Source organism: Podarcis gaigeae (genome assembly GCF_964106915.1).
Source record: "Podarcis gaigeae genome assembly, chromosome: 16".
Taxonomy (NCBI): domain Eukaryota; kingdom Metazoa; phylum Chordata; class Lepidosauria; order Squamata; family Lacertidae; genus Podarcis; species Podarcis gaigeae.
The window spans coordinates 29238385-29256342 of NC_139693.1; the positions used below are offsets into that span (position 1 = coordinate 29238385).

The 17958-nt window shown below is 45.0% G+C and overlaps 2 long non-coding RNA genes across 2 annotated transcripts; both read left to right on the forward strand.

Moving 5' to 3' along the window:
• Positions 1–1368: 1368 nt before the first annotated feature.
• On the forward strand, positions 1369–8149 carry LOC310834332. Its single transcript, XR_014559196.1, has 4 exons — positions 1369–1794; positions 2150–2970; positions 3335–4801; positions 5688–8149. It is a non-coding gene; the product is annotated as an uncharacterized lncRNA (long non-coding RNA).
• A 1064-nt stretch (positions 8150–9213) lies between these two features.
• LOC310834357 lies at positions 9214–14567 on the forward strand. The gene is made up of 2 exons (XR_014559221.1): positions 9214–9629; positions 14172–14567. It is a non-coding gene; the product is annotated as an uncharacterized lncRNA (long non-coding RNA).
• Positions 14568–17958: the final 3391 nt, after the last annotated feature.

The following is a 17958-nucleotide window of genomic DNA, read 5'->3' on the forward strand; positions in this document are numbered from 1 at the left end:
CTCAGAGTAGAGCCATTAAAATCAACAGGCATGGCTAATTTAGGTCTACTAAATTTCAACAGGTCCGCTTTGAGTAAAACGTACGCTGGTTTCAACCCTGAACATCCTTTATGAACGGTTTGATTTTCAAATACCGTTGTGGGTTTTGACAAGTGTTATTTTCAAAAAGAGTAGACTCAAATCTTTCCCCCCATGGACTACTTGGAAATTAATGGTGCTCTTGGCGGGCTGCTTAATGACTTTTCTGCCTGTTGTAGCTCTGTTCTGCTAAGAAAGCTGAAGAAACAACTTATAGGTGGTCACTGGTGAAAAGCTTATAGGCATTTGTTCAGAGTTCGCCACCCGGAGTATGCCTTTCTCAGAGTGGCCAAATCCACACCATATATTTAAAGCAGTATTATAGCACTTTCAACAGTCACTGCTTCCTCCAAAGAATGCTGGGAAGTGTAGTTTGAATTGCTAGGAGACCCCCTGTTCCTCTTGCAGAACTACAGCTCCCAGAAGCCCCTGGGAAGAGGGGGTTGTGAAACCACTCTGGGGATTTTAGCTCTGTTAAAGGAATTGGGGAGGGGTGTCTCCAAACAATTCTCTGTACCCAACACACTACAGCTCCCAGGATTCTTTGGGGGGAAGTTGTGCCTGTTTAAAGTGCTATGGTAATGCTTCACATTACTTTTTAGATTTCAGGTTTGTTTGTTTTTTCATCCTCCGAACCACTGTTTATGTGCATGTTGTCGTATTTTTTGCTCTATAAGACTCACTTTTTCCCTCCTAAAAAGTAAGGGGAAATGTGTGTGCATCTTATGGAGCGAATGCAGGCTGCACAGCTATCCCAGAAGCCAGAACAGCAAGAGGGATCGCTGCTTTCGCTGTGCAGTGATCCCTCTTGTTGTTCTGGCTTCTGAGATTCAGAATATTTTTTCTTGTTTTCCTCCTCCAAAAACTAGGTGCGTCTTGGGGTCTGGTGCGTCTTATAGAGCGAAAAATACAGTATATTTTCTTAGGACAGACCCACACTGTGCATTTAAAACACAAGGAATCCTGCGAACCATAGTTTCCCTGTTACAGAGATACAGTTCTCAGGGACGGAGTTTAGGTTTGCAAATTTCAGCGGTGCCTTGTGCAAGCCCAAAATTTGGCAGGGCCCCATCCCTCACCTTCCGATCTACGCATTTATTACATCATGATGGCAACGTCTTTCGGCGCCCAGTGTGCCAATACCAGTAACGCCTCCCTAAATCTGCCTCTGCAATTTTCAGGCCCTTTAACAAACTAAGAGTTCCCAGGATTCCTTGGGGTAAGCCATGAGTTTTGAACGTGCATTAGGTGTGCTTTAAATCTAATGTGTGGACCTGCCCTTACCTCTTTTAAAAGCTGTAAACCACTGAATAGCTCTGTTGGTTAGAGCGTGGTGCCAGTAATGCCAAGGTTGCAGGTTTGAACCCCCGTATAGGACAGCTGCATAATCCTGTATTGCAAGGGGTTGGACTCGATGGTCACCAGGGTCCCTTCCAATTCTATGAAATTGTTCTTTTTCTCTCTTTTTTCATCTCCCACTATATCTAAATGAACTGAGAAAATTTGGTCCCTAGTCACTATAGCTGAGCTAACTTATTACAAAAGAATACATATGAACCAGCCTAAAAGGTTTCTGGGGGAATTGGTTTTGTTTTGTTTTTGCAATGTTTTGGAATAAGTTCAGTGATAATGCCCAATCTTATCCTGCTTTCAGCCTGATGTAACAGTGTTTCTAGCATTTGTTTATTTTATTTATTAAAAGAAGAAAATTTTAAAGTGTTTTTATTTATTTTATAGGGACGCAGGTGGAGCCGTGGGTTAAACCACAGAGCCTAGGACTTGCCGATCAGAAGGTCGGCGGTTCGAATCCCCGCAACGGGGTAAGCTCCCGTTGCTCGGTCCCTGCTCCTGCCAACCTAGCAGTTCGAAAGCACGTCAAAGTGCAAGTAGATAAATAGGTACCACTCCAGTGGGAAGGTAAACGGCGTTTCCGTGCGCTGCTCTGGTTCGCCGGAAGCGGCTTAGTCATGCTGGCCACATGACCTGGAAGCTGTACGCCGGCTCCGTCGGCCAGTAAAGCGAGATGAGCGCCGCAACCCCAGAGTCGGCCACAACTGGACCTAATGGTCAGGGGTCCCTTTACCTATTTATTTTATAACTTGTGTGTTTGCCACCTTGGGCTCCTTTGAGAGGATGGCTGGGATAGAAATTTAATTAATAAGGGGAGGGAAACAGCCCACCCAAATGATCACTAAATGTGCATCACTTGTTTTAAATTATGGAATACTCTGCCAGGTAGAGATTAAGTCGGCGTCTTCTGTTTCAACATTTAAATGCCCGCTGAAAATGTTTCTATTCTGCCAGTCTTAGGCAGCCAATTAAGAATACATCTTTCTAAAATTTTTAGCTGATTTGTGGTTTTTAACATGTTTACATGGTTTTAGGCATAACCGTTGCAAAGTGATTTGATACTTGTTGGTGGATAGCAGGATATAAATATATATATATTTTAATAAATAAATAAACAAAATAATCAATGCACTGTTTTTAATTTGGTGTTTTTTAATTGCTGGGACTTTACACTGAAGGGCAGGAAAGAAATTGAAATAAAAGTAATAATGCAATTAACCAGCATCAAGTGACCTTAATTATGATACCCAAAGGAAACTCAGACACACACATTCCTTCCACATGTTAGGGGCACATCTTGGAGATTTCTAGTAGTAGCCTTTCAAAAGCTTTTAAACACCACTTACAGCTCACAAACTTTGGTTAAAGCGTGGCTAAAAAAGGAGGGGATGTCTTTATTTATTGCATGAGCATCCTGCCATTCCTCCAAGGAATGGTCTACTCAGGCAGACGGTGGATTCTGGAATGGCTGGTGGCTCTATGAATTAGTAGTCTGTTGTAGAGCAGCAAAGATTTCCACCCCCCTAATATATTTAGCAATAGGTAAAGGTAAAGGGACCATTAGGTCCAGTTGTAACTGACTTTGGGGTTGCGGCGCTCATCTCACTTTATGGGCCGAGGGAGCCGGCGTTTGTCTGCAGACAGCTTTCAGGTCATGTGGCCAGCATGACCAAGCTGCTTCTGGCGAACCAGAGCAGCGCACAGAAATGCCGTTTACCTTCCCACCAGAGCAGTACCTATTTATCTACTTGCGCTGGTGTGCTTTCGAACTGCTAGGTTGGCAGGAACAGGGACCAAGCAACGGGAGCTCAGCCCGTCACAGGAATTTGAACCGCCGACCTTCTGATTGGCAAGTCCTAGGCTCTGGGGTTTAACCCACAGCGCCACCGCGTCCCTTTAACAATAGCAGCAACAAAATGATTCCATGCACACACCCTAAATTATATTGGTGAAAGGAACCATACTGGTGAAACCAGAAGCAGAATTTTGCGTGAAAGGATTGGGAGTTCTGTTCAGTTTGGATGCTCAGAACTAGTTCCAAGGCTGAATTTTTAAAAATTCTAAATATATGACATTTGCACCAAATCCCTGGCTAGTGAAAACAAAAAGACCACAACAAGCTTAACATCCAAACATCCTTGGTGCATGTTGTCCTTCCACTTCCATTTTATCCTTTACCCTGCAAAGCTAGTAATAAGTTGACCAAGCTCACCTAAGCGTGCTTCATGACTGAGGGACGATTTGAACTCGGATCTTCCCATTCCAACTCCCAACATTCTAATCACTCCCCACCACAAACAAAAACTATGCCAGCATTCCCCAACCTGGTGCCCTCTAGAGGGTTTTGTGCTACAACTCCCATCATTCCCAGACAGGGGTATTCTGAACGCGCTTTCAATCTGTGTTTACGGCACAGTTCTTATCACAGCTGTCAACTTTTCCCTTTTCTTGCAAGGAATCCTATTCGGAAACGTTAACAGCTATGGTTCTTATTGCCGTGGGTGCAAAGCGTACATTTTGCTCGGGATCTGTGAGAGTATTTTGCAGTTAACAAGCGTGACGCATGAATTGTCTATTAAGATTCCATCCCTGCCTAGGAAAATGTTTTGCATTTCAATAGGTGCCAGCTTCCAGACTTTGGGAGAGAACCCCGGGATTCCTAGTATAAAGTTTCTAGGAAACCCCACACTTGGTCCTTTTCCCAGCACTGATTTCTGTCACTGAAAACAACAACTCTGGGCTGGAAGATTGAGAGCACTGCACAGATCAGGGACAGGCAGCATGGTCCACCCCTCCAGATGTTGTTGGGCTGCAACTCTCATCAGCCCCAGCTAGCACAGCCTCTGGTCAGAGATGATGGGAGCTTGAGTCCAACAACATCTGAAATACACCACGTTGCTGATCCCTCACATATCACCCCATCAGACAAACAGCCAAAATTCCGAAAGACTTTGGAAAGGACCGTATAGCAGCACAGCACATGTGAGCCAGTGCTGTGCAGTGGTTAGAGCACTAGACTAGGAACTGGGAGTAAAGGTAAAGGTAAAGGGACCCCTGACCATTAGGTCCAGTCGTGACGGACTCTGGGGTTGCGGCGCTCATCTCGCTTTATTGGCCAAAGGAGCTGGCGTTCAGCTTCCGGGTCATGTGGCCAGCATGACTAAGCCGCTTCTGGCGAACCAGAGCAGTGCGCAGAAACGCCGTTTACCTTCCCGCTGGAGTGGTACCTATTTATCTACTTGCACTTTGAGGTGCTTTTGAACTGCTAGGTTGGCAGGAGCAGGGACCGAGCAACGGGAGCTTGCCCCGTTGCGGGGATTCGAACCGCCGACCTTCTGATCGGCAAGTCCTAGGCTCTGTGGTTTAACCCACAGCTCCACCTGCGTCCCTATAAAATAAATAAAAACACTTTAAAATTTTCTTCTTTTAATAAATAAAATAAACAAATGCTAGAAATACTGTTACATCAGGCTGAAAGCAGGATAAGATTGGGGATTATCACTGAACTTATTCGGCGGTTCGAATCCCCGTGACGGGTTGAGCTCCTGTTGCTTGGTCCCTGCTCCTGCCAACCTAGCAGTTCAAAAGCACGTCAAAGTGCAAGTAGATAAATAGGGACCACTCCAGCGGGAAGGTAAACGGCGTTTCCGTGCGCTGCTCTGGTTTGCCAGAAGCGGCTTAGTCATGCTGGCCACATGACCCTGAAGCTGTACGCCGGCTCCCTCGGCCAATAAAGCGAGATGAGCGCCGCAACCCCAGAGTCATCCACGACTGGACCTAACGGTCAGGGGTCCCTTTACCTTACTATCTATTTTGGAAAGTGGTCTCTGTCTGTTTGTCTGTCTGCTAATCTGTTCTCTATTGGTTCGGACACCTCTCGAGCAGTGTTAGAAATTAGTCAGGCATGAGACACGTTTTGCAACTGGCGCGGGTACAATTGTGACCACGTGGAGATCTCTGGGTGCCAGGTTAACGACTGACATCTCCACCTGGCTGGCCCCTCTAGCTGTCATAAGCAGGTAAGCTTATTTATTCAATTTATTTCCCACACTCCACCCTCCTCAATTAATCCCTACAACAACTCTGTGAGGTAGGTTAGGAGGCGGCAACTCACTCCAAGGTTACACAGTGAGCTTCATGACTGAGTGAAGATTTGAGCCCTGATCACCCAGATCCTAGTCCAACACACTAACCTAGAGCTTTTCCAGCTTTTCATGTCGGTGACACACTTTTTAGACTTGCATCATTTCATGACACAGTAATTCATTTTTACTAGCAAACTGGACATTGAACTAACCCAGTTCCAGTCTGGGAGGAACACAGGGAGCATTCGTCTGACACACTAACATGTCGTGACACAGAGTTTGGAAAGCTCTGCTCTAACCACTATACCACCCTGCCTTCCTAGAGTACTTCTGCTATGAGGCAGCTCTATAAATTAAGTAGGTAAACAAACATGGGCAAAGCAAAATTTCACTTAGAGAAGGATCTGAAATATTTTCCTTAAAGCTTGAATTTGTTTTAGTCTGCATTGTTTGATTTGTTGTTTTAATGTGTTGTAACCTGCTCTGAGATTATTTCTTTAAAATATACAGTGGTATAAAAATGAGATTATTATTATTATTAATGTCTCAGAAAAAAATATATGGCACCCAGACATTCCGTAATGGCAACCGCAACCTAGGTTTAAGGTAGCATTTTGTGATTAGCTTGTATATCTGAGTTTCTAACATTCTCAAGGTGGGGCCAGCAGTCTTTGTCAACGTTTGGATGCCGGACGCCATTTTGAATCAAGATGGCGACCAAATTAACCCTTATTAAGCATTAGCTTCCACACACAGAGACAAAAACAAATTGATTCAGAGCCATGAAAGATGTTCCCCAGCTAAGAGCCTTGGGTTAGCGCGTGTTTGCATGAGCCCTAAAACTCGCAAATTACACTATCCCGTTTTTTAAAACTACAAAATTTGGGGGGTTTCGACCAATTCCCACGCAGCGCTGGGCACTCCTAGCGCTAGTTAACAATATTGCTACTACGCAGCCGTTCTGTTTCACGTCCCACCTTTCCCCCCCACAATGGAAACTCAGTCTAAAGAAAGGAACAGGTCTCCTCCCTCCCTCATGCCGAAACCTCCCTTCTCTCCACAAACCACCCATGTGCGTGATTTTTTTTTTAAAGGCAAGAATCTGGCCACTGCAATGACTCAGAGAGAAAGTATGTCCTCCTCGGTGGAGGGACAGGATGATGAAGACAGCCGCCAAACAAACACCATTTTGCTCCTGAATATATATGTGTGCGTGTCATCCATCTGATTTCATCCGCCATCCCAATAAGCTGTGTAGGCAGGTCAAAACTTCACAAAAACACACACAGCCAAACCTTCCTCAGCAAGAACTGATATCCTACGCATGCCCCTTTTTTAAAAATGAGAGAGAAGAGAGGGGTTCTCTTTAACAAGTTTATGCAATAACAGGATGGAAGCGGTTCCATCACCCTTTGCCACCTCAGGCGGATTTGATTCCTTGCATTCCAAGAAGCCCCCCCTGATGTCCACTGCCAAATTGGACACAAATCTAGGAATGTTGCAGGCACACACGTGTGTGTGCCAGCACACACACAGACATGGACACACACACACAGAGAGAGTTTCCTTTGTAAATAGACTCCAGGAGGGGGGCCCTTTGCGTCTGAAGCCCCTCGCGCCCCTCCCATTCGCCTCTCTCTCTCCCAACCAAGAATCCCACCCCTTCTCCTGTTCACTGTGAAATTCCTTGGCTAGCCAGGGTCAGAAATAAGCCACCTCTGGAATGCAGAACCTCCATCTTCAGAGTGTCTCAGGAAGCCTTCTCCTCCCCCAACAGACACCCCTCTCAAAAGGAGATCCGGTTCCCTCCTGCATTTTCCCTTTTTTAAATTTTTTTTTTATTTAAAACACACACCACGATATATAATTTTTTTCAGAGTCACTCCCAAGAGTTGCAGCTTCTTGGAATGCACTTTCTCAATGAATCATTGAGGCTCGGGGTTTAAGGGGCACGGTGAAAAAATTCAAAGCACCTACTGCTGCACCTTTTTTTTTTTTTAAGGTAGGAAAGACTTCATACCACACACAAACACACACAGAGAGACAGAGAGACAAAGAAAGCCCTACTCAGACTCTCCAGCTGTCTCCCACCAGTTTTCGACTACAACTCCCATCAGTCCCAGTCAACATGGCCTTCGTAGTCCGAAGCATCTATAGAGGGCACCCGGTTGGAAAAGGAGGTTACAGACAATCTCTCTCGTGTTTTGAGTCTGGCAGCAAAGCAGAACAGATGAACTTTGTTCCACTTAAAAAAAAAAAAAAGGAACACACCAGCTCCAAAAACATCCACATTTCCATTTCTGCAAAGGCCTTGTTTCCTAACAACCCCCCACCTCCATCTCCCACTAAACTGGACTAGAAAAGTCTCTTTTCTAGATACATTAGGAATACTCCCAGCTTCTATATACTCCCACAAGAGACAAGCTTTTGTCGTATTATTATGACTCATATAATAGTAATAATAATAATAATAATAATAATAATAATAATAATAATAATAATAGAATCCCAGAGCCTTCCAGCATAGATCAAATCAATGCTAAATCCATCAAGGCTCTGCAAGGTGTTTATATATACTAAGCACATAAATCTGAAGCTAGGAAAGAGCGATTCTGCGACCTGTATAAACTACCTGCCCATTATTTCCTGGGCATTTCTATTCTGCTTCCTTCCCGCTTCGCTCCCCTTCCAATCGTGACTCAGCCAGACCAGTTTGTCAACTGCTAGGAAGGGGAGGCCTACTCAGGTATGTGCAACACGCCACGTATCAACAAGGGCAGTGGGGGTGCCTTGCGAGGCGAGACGGGGCAGATGGGTGCAAACAGGCCTAGCAGAGAGCAGGGAACGCTTTTCAGGCTGAGGGCCACATTCTCTTACGGGGGCCGCTTGCCAGTGGCGGCCTGGGTTAAGGAGCAAAAATGTGTGGGGCAATGAATGTGAATTTTATGATTACTTTCTACACTCAAGCAGCCCTCTCTGTCTTCAAGTCAGCAGAGAGAGGGGGGGGGGCAAATTATCAGAGCTCAAAGTCACCAGGGGTGTGGCCTGGTTGCTGAGGGCCGCATAAGAGAGGCCTGGGGGCCGCCTCAGCTCCCAGGCCTGATGTTCTCCACCCCTGAACTGAATAGAAGTGTTTGAAACCCGTACCTAAAAAGAACCCCCAAAAAAGAGGTTTCACTTCTAACAGCGGCATGCGACCATTTCCAGAAAGACCTTTAGGAAACCTCCCCACCCACCCATTTTGCTTCCCTCCGTGGAGATATCTTAACCTACTGACCCTAAAAAAACAGTGGGGTTTCGTGGTTAAGAGTGTGGGACTTAAAATGTTACAACCAAAATCCCTCCTTGGTCCCAAAACTTAACTTGAGGCCACATTCACATGTATAGCATGCCACTGTAAACAGTCATGGCTTCCCCCAAAGGATTCTGGGAGCTGTTGTTTTGTTATGGGTGCTGAGAGTTGTTAGGAATTCGTCGCGTTCCCCCCATTCCACTCACACAGATACAGTTCCCTGGGGAGGAGTGGTTGCTAAACCACTCTAGGAACTCCAGCTCCTAACATTTAACGGCAGGGAAGCCATGACTTTTGAAAGTGGTACCAAAGTGCTTTAAATGCATTGTGTGGATGCAACCTATGACTCCCACCAGCCCACAGCTGATTGGAGATGCAGTCCAATTATAGAGCAGAAAGGGGACCAGCCAGCATGCCTAATGGTCAGGGAGGATGGGAACTGTAGTTCAGCAAAAGCTGGAGGGCTACAGGTTCCTCACCCCTGAGCTGGAGTACACTAGGTATAAGGGAGGCTGGAATAGAGAAAAGTGCTTTAAAACTGCTAACTGATAAGTATGATTATGAGTCGAGACAGAGTGCAGCATACCTATGGCAACAAAGCAATGACTGAAGATAAAAGGAATGCAAAAGCGCATTCTCTGCTGAGGGTGTGCTAGGCAAAGGGCTGGAAATTCCTACGTGCCAAAATCCAAGTTTTAATAGCCAATCCAGGACTGGGATGGTAAAAGGGAAAGAAAACTCCTTAGGTGCAAAGCAAGCTGTTATTTTTCAGACCAGTTTTACCCGGAACGTGATGTGTACCTCAAAGCAAAGTTTAGTCCAAGGTACGTTTACTTGGAAGTTCAGACCTACTGGCTTCAGTGGGCTTTACTCACAGGTAAGCATGGGATGGATTGCAGCCCTTGCCAGACAGTGAAATAACAAAAATGGGAGACAACAGGTTGCACACAAGATCTGATGCCTTTCCGGACGAATCCTTTTTCGAAAACAAGCCCCGCTGACACTTTGGTCCCATAGATTCCCCTTCAGGATACTGATCTCAAAGAGGAAGATGTCTGACCCCTGACATCATATGCAGAAACAGAAAAGCATGGCTGGCAAAGATCACCGCTAAAGCATTTGCGGATTCTGACAGAGCAACACACACAACTCTCTTAAGCCAGAGGTGGGGCAACCTGTGTCCCTTCAGAAGTTGCTGGGCTGCAACTCTCACCAGCCCCAGTCAGCACGGCCAATGGGTCAGGGAAAATGGTATTTGCAATACAAGAACAGCTGGAGGGGGCACAGGTTCCTCACCTCTGCCCTACGCTAAAGATGCAGCACAAACGATAGAAAAAAGATGCTCTAATTTCTTCTGGAAATGGTCTATCTGCACATTCCAGCCAGAAGGCAAACCCACAAAGATCCGATTTCCAGCATTACCGCATCTCTCTTTCCACCCCTCTCCCTTCTCTCTTTCAGAAGTTATACAAAAAGGGTCCCTCTTCTCTCCCCACCCCCAACTTCCAAACTTCCAATGCCCCTTTCCCCCCTTCCTAGCTGTTCAAAAACATTCCACCGCCAGTCGAAGCCATTTCAGTGACCATCTCCAACTTATTGTTAATGAAGAGAGACCGATTCTTAACACCACGTTGCTGTTTATAAGCCTCTAAGATTCAGATAAACATCCCAGATTGTTGAAAAAAAACCACAGATTTTCATTGCACATAGATCCTGTTATGTACGTAGCACCTCTATTTACAGGATAGGTTTTGTTTTGTTTAGAAAAGGAGGATTTTTCGATTATTTTGACCTCACTAATATTTCCACTTTTAAAAAACAAATAAATAGAAAGCCTATCTGCTTGTCAAACGTCACTAAAAGGGAACTTTGAAAGCAGCCACCAGAGAATCAAAACTCTGTGAGATACAGATTTTGCTTTCCTTATGAAAAGACTATATCTCTTCACCAAATTCATTCAGATCTCCCTGGAACAAAACACAGGAAGACAAGGCAGACCTAGCTAAGTCAAGGGCTGGTTCTGAAAAGTGGTATTTTACAGTAGCCTGACCATTTGCACTGTCTTTGGACACAAACAAACACCTACAGTTGTATACTGCCATACCAAGAACCAGAAACCTAATAGGAACAAATTACCCTCTTAACATAAATTAAAATAAAAACTGGGTGCTTTCATCATTTTGGACCAGGTTTCATATTAGATTCCCCCATCAAAAAATACCATTATCAAGCTTTTAAACAAGAAGGAAGTCCTCAGAACTCAAAGGGGAGGGACAGGGATGTTTTGTCTTGCTAAAATAGGATTCAGCAACCAGCAAAGTGAAGAGTGTGCTGCAACACTGGGCTGGTCATAATTAAGCAAGGATGTACAAGGACTGGAACCAAATGCTTTGACAATATTATTGCACTGCTTAATTTGTGAAGACAGTAGTGCAACACTGTCAGAGCCAACGGTCCCAGCAGCCCACCAACGGCATTGTATCCAGCTAACCTCGGATTTCACACACACACCTTTTTAAAAACAAAACAAAACAAGGATTTGTTAATACAAGAGATAGTCGCAACACAATAACTGGCAGGGCTGGCGATCCCCAACAAAATCAAAATCAGAATGATTTCAAGTTTTATCTGAGATCATCATTAGTCAAGGTTAGAGCAAGGACACAAACACACAGAAAAGCAGATTAATTGTGTATCTTTTCTTTCGTACGGACTACAGGAAAACAGGACTCAGCTGTAACATAGGCAATGGAGGTGCATATACCATTAATTTTCTCTGTTGCAAAGGGCTGGGTGGGTGGAAAGCTACTTCAAATTCCTAGGTTATCAGCTATGTTTGGGTGTGCATATTTTTATTTTAAATCATGTCTATTACTGCAACCCAATGCACAAATCTGAAAGGATGTAATTTTGAGCTTTTGGGGACTTGTTTCCAAGTAAACATAACACAAGATTGCAGTGAAAGTTATGGAATGAGACCAGGAGGAAGGGTTATGGGGATCCTCTCTTTAACTTTATACCGTACGCTGCAGAATATGCACATTTCAGTTCAATAGGCAGGCTCTGGACTGAAGAAGTCAAACATTATTGCAAATAAATAGTGAATACATTCCCAGCTGATTTGTTTTCATCAGCCTTTCCCCCAACATTTTCTAAAATGACCCAATTACACTGAAGCCCCCCTCTACCTCTTCCCCCAATTCAGCATCACAAACATTTGAAAACTAAAAAAAAGAGGACTTTGAATGTGTTGTGAACAATGTTGCGGAATCCACAGCATTTCCCCAAAGAGACCTGTCTATATGCCTACAGGATGTGGAATAATAAAACAATTGGTTTGCGTGTGGTATTGTAAAGAATGTGCCACCCTATAAAAACCCAGCCCGGAATCATTCCGAAGAGCGTTTGCACAATTACAGTATATTTTAAAGAGTACACCACCAGAGCACACACACCCCATATATATATATATATATATATATATATATATATATATATAATTTTTTTAAAAAGCAAAACAAACACCATGCAAATCAAAAACAACAGCATTTAAAATCCAGCCACATACAAAGCAGATGGTTGGCTATCTTAACATACACAGCATTTATCAATACACCGTTACAGGGAAGGAACCGCTATTATTAACATTTTAACGAGAGGCACAACAGAAAGGTGGGTGGGAATTAAAGCACAAGGTGTCCCAATTCCCCTTTGGAATCCTACACAATAAACAGAACACATAAAAGGGTTTTTTTGTGGGGGGGGGGTGTTGCACGCTAGAGTCCTGGTTCCATTGACATACTTACATGCAACAAATCTTAATATTCTTTCCCCCCCCCCCCAACACACACATATGCATAAATACTCTGGAGGAAGCCTGATCCCTACAGTTGGCCATTCTGGAGAGAGGGGAGGGTCTGTATCTGCCAGCCAATGCCCTTTTAATATTGCACTGCTAATCATAACTGCCAGTAGTACAACAGAAGAAGGGCTTCGGACAGCAAGTGTTCCCACTAGGCACAAGGGACTTCTCGGAGGGAGGCGTGTGTGTGTTTTTTTCCAGGTGAGATTTTCCTTTAAAACAGATCCATGGCAAAAAGGAAACAGCAAACAACACACACACACACACACACACAAACAATATCAACCACCTGGATACAGTGGGGAAATCTTCTTCATCATGTTTGCAATACTTAAAAAAATAAAATAAAAAATAAGCAGTTCTTCCAGAATATAAATCAGGGACATCTTTGCTGCTTTTTAAAAAAAAAAAAAATAATAATGAAAAACTACTTAAGCAGCATTATGCTGGATAAAAGGAATAGGAGGAATAAAAATAAGGATGATGAGCTTTCCCCATCAAACATTCTCCAGATAGCAATATAAAGCAAATGCGAGAGGCTGGTGTGTCATTAAGTAAAAGACGCTATTAGACTAGGAACTTTTAACGGTGGTTATTTGGATCAATAATGTTTCCTGACTATCAAATTCATCTGTTCAGGCTCTAGATCATTTACTAAGAAGAAGCCTCACTGATGTAAACAGAATTTACTTCCAGCAGAAGTGCATAGGAAGGGGCTAAGGCTTTCTTCTCCAAATAGATGTTCTAAATATAACATTTATAAAAGGACTCATTATTGTAAGCAGTTGGGGTTTTTTTTTGTTAACCATATAAGGCTGCAGTCCTATACTGTACACGCTTACCTGAGAGTGAGCCCTAGTGAAAACAATGGGACTTACTTTTGAGCAGACACATGCAAGATTCTATACACCACAAACATATATTGCAAACAGACACATTGTACTAACACATCTATTTTTCTGTTGAAATACTTAATGGTAATGAAAACAGCTATTGGCAACTGGATATCCGAAGTTCAATACAGTAGGTATTTAAAAATATGAACCTAATTCTGTTCTCAACCATTTCATACTGGGATAGGGGGGTGGGATACAGCCTAAAGCAACCTTTTAGAAAGTTTAATCAGTGCCAAAATGACCAAGTGACTCTGTGCTCTCTCTCTCCTCCCACACAAAAGTTAAACAATTTAAATAAAAACCCATGGAGCCAACCTTATACTTTCATTCATAGCCTTGTGCAGAAAATTCCATCCAGATCAAGACATTAGCAAGGGGCTTGAATAGACTCATTCAAGGAAAGGGTGATTTTGTTTTGTTTTGGTTTTTCCGTTTTGTCCCAGCTAGTAAAAAGCGGTCCCAAACTTTTTAATAGTTTGCTTTCTAAATTGCCAGCACCAAGTTTTCACAGGGCAGAGGTGGGCAAATTAGTCAGACAGCTGAATTAATCCCGGGTTCCTGGTTTCCTTAAGGGCATTTCATTTATTTATATTGCCTCTTTGCTGCAGGAAGAGATCCGCGCACTGGCAGGAAAAGTGGAAGCAGCAACTTTGTAGACTTTAGAGAGTTTTAAAGACAGAGAGAGAGAGGTGGAAGGAGGAATTAAAAATTAGACAAGGAGGAGGTAAAGATGCATTTTCCACTCGAGGAAGAAGCTTTCGTAATCCAACAGCCCTGGGACCGTGATCGTGAAGGGATGCTGTAAGAAAAGAGAAGACCACACGCTGGATAGGGGACCCTGCGCCGAACTAGGGCAAAGTGCAAGAACTACCGTCAAAAAATACCCGCGCGCACCGCTCGGACTGTCGATCCTCAAAAATCTCGGCGCTCGCCGAAGCGGCGCGTTAGGATTTTTCTGTTCTACGGGATTTAAATGCGCAACCAGCATAAATACAGAATCGAGATCGCCTTGGTGTGTTTACTTTGGGGGGGGGCGCAACCCACATCCCTCTAAAAAAGAAAAAGAACAACACGTTTTCTTTCCCAGGCAAAAGAAAAAGGACTTCCTTTCAGCTAAGAATTAAGAGTGACCATTGCCAGCTTCGTTCTTGGGGACCTGCAGGCGCCCAGCGACGATGAAAACTTCCCAAGCGCGCAGAGCGAGCGAACGCAAGTCGCTTTCCAGACTTCCTGCCACCGACGTTTTGGGGGGTTTGGGGGTGACTGCTGAGGGGGGTGGGGTAGAAATCTAGGCTTCTCCTTTGCTCCCCCCTCCATGCCCATTTTACAGATCCAGGGCCACCTCCCTCCTGCCATCTCAGGGATGTTTACATCGGTGAAACGGCCCCCCAAAGCCCAGACTGCCGACCTCTCCGCGCGTCCGAGGTTTTCTAAAGCGCAAAGTTGCAGCTTCGCCGCGCTTGGGACATCGAAAGACGCATTTAAAAGGCACGACGGGCCCGATCCTGCGGGTCCCCCTACGGCCTCTCCCTCTCTGTGTGTTGCTCCAAAACACCCTTAATAAAAACTTTTCTTGGGGGAACGGGACACTTTTGAGTCTCCCGATCGCCCAGAGACTAAATTAAGACGTGTGTGGGGGGGGGGTATCTTTCTTTCACTCCTCCAGGAGAACAACCCGACAAATTCCAGCACACGCGCCCAGACGAGAAAGCCCAACCTCAACTCTTTTTCGTAACGTTATTGCGGAGCCTCGTCGAAAGGCAAAAAGAAACGCGAAAGAAAAATGATCCGATGGTTTTTCTTCTTCTTAGAATGCAAGGTTCAACCCCAAGGAGGCACAAGAAAACAGACTTTTTTATATAAAAAAAGTCATAATTTAAAAGTCCCGAAACAGGATGGGATGACTCTTCCCATCACACCCCACACACACAAAAAGGAAACGGGGTGGGGGAAGGAGGAGAAAGAGTAGAGTACAATTCAAAGCCACCCACCTACCTCCTTGTAAAGTCAGATTTCAGATCTGGAAGGCGGGAGGAGAAGGAATGAATAAATAAATATTAAAAGAAGGGTGTTGGGGAAAGGGGAAGGCAACACATGACCGAACTTTCTCCGCTTCTTTTTTTTTGGCTTTCCAGGTTTTAAGACGAGTTTTGTTTTGTTTTCTCCAAAGAGTGGGCGAGGGGGGAAACACGCGAAACATACAATAAAGCACACGCGGGCGCGCATGCACACACACACACACACACACACACACCCCTCCAAAAGAAAGGAAAGAGAAACCTGGGATGCAAAAGTGCAGTCACAAAAAAAAACCTCGCAAGTTCCCCCACCCTCAGCGTAAATATAAAATACATTCATTTAAAAAAAGAAAAGAAAGAAGCGTTCCGCTTCAGGCCTGGCCGGTGGGCTTCCTCTGCCTCCTCGCCTCCCTCTCTCTGCCCGCTCCCTCCCCACTGTGCGCAGACCCTCCCTCGCCTCTCCCTCCACCATCCTAGCTGCCCCATCGCGGCCGAGCCTTCCCCCCCCCCCCACTCCCACCCACCCGGGCCACACGAGAGTCACTCACTCAGACGCGCGCGCCCCGATCCCTCCGGCTTCACTTTTTATTTTTCATTTTCTAACACCCTGAATTAAAACCCTTCCTCCCTCTCTCTCTCTCTCTCTCTCTCTCTCCAACCCCCCCCCCGCTTCCTGCAATCCCTCTTCTCTTCCCCACCCCCTCTGCACCTCCCCCTTTTCCTCTTTTTTTCCCTTTTTTTTTTAGCCTTGAGCTCCCGCCATTTCCGCCCAGTCACCCGGATGCTACTCACAAAACAGCTCCAGAAAAAAAGAGAAAGGATCATTGCACCCACCAGAGATGCCAGGGAGATAGAGAGAGAGAGAGATATCAGATCTAGACCAATGTAAGAAGGATAGAGGTTTCCCCTCCACTGGATATATATATATTATGAATGGTACCTGGGTGGGAGAGGGGGCGCTGGGTAGGTTGCTAAGTGGGTGGGTGGATAGGTGGGTGGGGAGCAGAGACGGTGGGGGTGGGGAGACAGAGAGAGACTTGGATCCCAGGAGGCGAGTCCGTGGGCTGAGCAAAAGTTGGCCAAAGGAGAGCCGAAGAGGCAAGCCGCGCACTTTTGGCCCGCGGCTCTCCCCGCCCGGCCCGCGGCCCGCCTTGGGGTGGCTGGACTCCATCTGCGCGCTTTTGCGCAAGAGGCTGGCTGGCTGCTCGCGTCTCCCGGCTTCTCCCCCGTCCAGGTCTGCGGGTGGGCGTCGAAGGGAGGGAGAGAAGGGAAGAAAGAGAGAGGAGCTGGGAAGAAGGAGGGAAGGAGCGCGAGAGAGAGAGAGACAAGAGAGAGGGGAGAAACCCTCCAGTACAAACCTCATGGCTTCCCATCTCCAGCCTCCATCTTTGACTAGTTGACATTCACCTCCTGCCTGACCAAATTCTCCATTAGCATACTTCCCTCTCCATTGGTCCTTCCTTGCGCTAGTCTTTGCCACCGCCTCTCCCATTGGCTGGCACGGGGGACATTTAAAAATATCATCCCATCTCCCATTGGCCGGCCCGGACTGTCGCGTCACAGCAACTCTTTATTTTAACAATGAATGCACAAACACATTCTTCCATTCACAAATTCCCCCCCCTTCTCTCTCCCTGTACTTTTTTTGCCCGCCTTTTCTTCAACTAGATTTTCATTGATTTTTTTTTTGTGTGTGTGTGTGTGTGTGCATGTGTGTGTTTCAACTAAGGGGGTCCCGGTTGTAAACAGATAAATCAAAGGCGAACAGAGAGAAAAAACTTGTACAAATATTATTTTCTAAGGCTCCCTCTCCCTATCCTGTTTGAAGGGGTGGATGTCTGGAGGGCCATTTAATTCCAAGCGGCTTTTAGCGAAGAGGTGTGGTCACAGGGATGTTTTTTTTCCCTTTGCCAAACAGATTGTAACTGTTTTTCTAAGTGATTCCCCCCTGCTCTCCCAGTACCAGAAGGCAAACTTCAGAGAGATTCGACATGGTTAATAAAGAAATTGCTAAGCTGTTAGCATTGTTGTCTTTAATTTTGACTCTATAAAAGAAAACAATGATTTTTCTCTCTCTCCCAACCGAGTTGTACAGAACAGTCGCTGGCCTGTTTAACTTCAGACATGCAGAATCTAATAAGACCAAATTCGTTTCAATTGCAATCTACTAGATGCTCTACTTTATAGCCGGTCTTTTCAATACTTCTTCCAACATTCAATTTATTTTCTTTTGCAAAAATTGATAATGAAGCATGATGGAAAGCATAATTATTATATTAAAAGTTTGGAGGGGCTCAGGTCTTCCCATAACCCTTTTCTAATAAAAAGGCTGCTCTCTATACAAACAAAGAAAAGCAAGCTTGAAACACAACAATTC